Source organism: Olea europaea, unplaced genomic scaffold (genome assembly GCF_002742605.1).
Source record: "Olea europaea var. sylvestris unplaced genomic scaffold, O_europaea_v1 scaffold537, whole genome shotgun sequence".
Lineage (NCBI taxonomy): Eukaryota > Viridiplantae > Streptophyta > Magnoliopsida > Lamiales > Oleaceae > Olea > Olea europaea.
The window spans coordinates 782,746-785,166 of NW_019263695.1; positions in this window are offsets into that span (position 1 = coordinate 782,746).

Below are 2,421 nucleotides of genomic sequence, written 5' to 3' on the forward strand. Positions count from 1 at the left end.
GGCTACGAAATTAAGGACTGCAAGGTCGAGTTGTGGTAGTAATTTCCTTTCCCAGCAATCTCTTAATTTGTCAACACAATGTAGTAGTTCGCAAAATAGTGCATGTGTTGGCGTATTGGATCCTATATCGTCCAATGGAAAGGGAGCTCCTTGGAAACTACGAAAAAAAAGTGCGTTGGAGTCGATCTCGAAGAAAGCAAAGGTAATTTCCTTTATTGACCTGCTCAAATGCATATGATCTCCCACACGGAATCTCATTCCAGTTTATATATATACAGGCGACTTCAAAATTAGTCCGAGGAAAGAGAGCGGGAGACAAGCGTATTGACATGGAAGAGTCTACACCCGACATCCAACCATCTCAGGATCTTCAGCCCTCGTAGCCCACACCATTCTCATACTCACAGCTTCTGTTGGTAAGTAAACGTAATTATTTTCCATGCTTTCATTTGTATAGTTATAATTATGTTGGCACTTGACGCAGGGTGATACCGAAAGTCAAGTGTATACGTAACAATTAGCGTCGTCTAACATGATCATACCGTCGTCAAATAATGTTATATTCAATTCACAAGGTGAACAAGTGTTTAAATCATGATATGTTTAAATCATTATAATTAGAGGCAATTTGTTTTCTCTTCCGTCATGCGTTTCCAACCCAAATTTTCCACATACAGGTCCATACTTTGAAACGAGCCAAATGCCACACAATTTTGTTCAGGTACACTTTCATTTAATTTGGATATTAAAGGATAATTTTACTAGATTTCTTACCGCCTCATGTTGTATTATTACTGTCATTCACAAGTACCGGGTGCAGATTATTTCCCAATGGAATTGTACATAGCAAATCTATCTGATATTACAAGTGAAGTTGGAGGTTGCCCTTGACATTGGGTTCTATTTCATTTGTATGCCTCGATTATGGGATTTATGGTATCTGATTTCATCTGTATCTATAGATGCATGTGTGTTAAATGATAGATAGGTTACGGGATGTATGGTACATCATTTCATCTTTATTGAGCTAAAGTTATATACAATGAATAGGTTCTATGAATGAACTTTACGGGATGTATGGTCAAAAACAGGTTCTATGAATGAATTTTGCTTCTTTATTCTGGGGATTTTTTTCTCATTAATGTACAAGCATTTTGTTGAAATTGATCGTCAAATTTTTTATTGTTCAAGTGATCAGACGACATGTATGTAATGGTAATGGGTGACCAATGTGGTGTGAAGTACACTGGCCACTTGAAGGTATCACTGGGCACTTGGACAAGCAACTTCTTCCAACTGAAAACTATCCCATGTCATCTGTCAGTTAAAGAAGGCTCCAAAAACTATCAATCTGGTCAAATTTTATATAAATGTACTGGCACATTGAAGGCTAAAGACAGATGCATAAACCACCAGACAAATGGAAAATAATAGCAACAAACTACTCAAAATAACCCATTTTTTGATACCAACATTTATTACATTTCAACGACAATTTCAGTAACAAAAGAGTTATCAACCAACATTCCAAGAACTACAAAAAAAAAACTATAAAACGACAATGTATACTGCATCATCAATACAAAAAGATCAGGTAACAAAAAATTTATGTCCAAGGTCGTGTAATTGTTGGATTTCTCCTAGTTGAAAGTTTTGTTGGATGAGTGTTGCCGTCATAATACATTGGAGGAGGCTGACTATTAGCTGATGACGACGAATATAATAGCTGATCAACAACATCATTTTCATTCATTGCTTCCCCAATGGAATAATGATTATCAATGTTAGCTCTTCTCTTCCCTCGAATGCTCATTTTAACTCGTTGGCCTGCTCACAAGCTTCCATTGCTTCAGCCATGTATTCTTCTTCTGATGCAGTCTGTTGTCCCTATAATAAACAATTCCAAGATGTAAAGTAATTTTACAATGTCATATAATTAAATAAAATGATTCAGAATTTAAGGCATACCAATTCTTCAGAATTTCCACTTGCAGACTCAGCCTATGAAATCTTCTATCATGTCCAGTTTGGCAACACACACCATGCTTCATTTTCACATGTCCCTTTCTTACCATCTTATAAGTGTTTATGTTCACCAGTTCTTCGGGTTGCCAACGTCTTACCGTTTGTTTTCTCCCTCTCTTAGCAGTGACCTAATCAGGTCATTCAACAATTAGTGCACTAGGAGGCCACATGTTTTGACTATTAATTGGCTTCATGTGACTATAACTCTTCATATAAGTGTCAACTGTGTACCAATGAGAAACCCATTTCCAAAGGTTATCATTCTCTTTCAGAATACAAGCCATTATATGAACACGAATGCCACTTATGTCCCATTGTCTACAGGCACACATCTTATTTTTTGTCTACCACAAACTGTTTGGTTCCATATTTCACTTGGTACAAGAAAGAACCAGA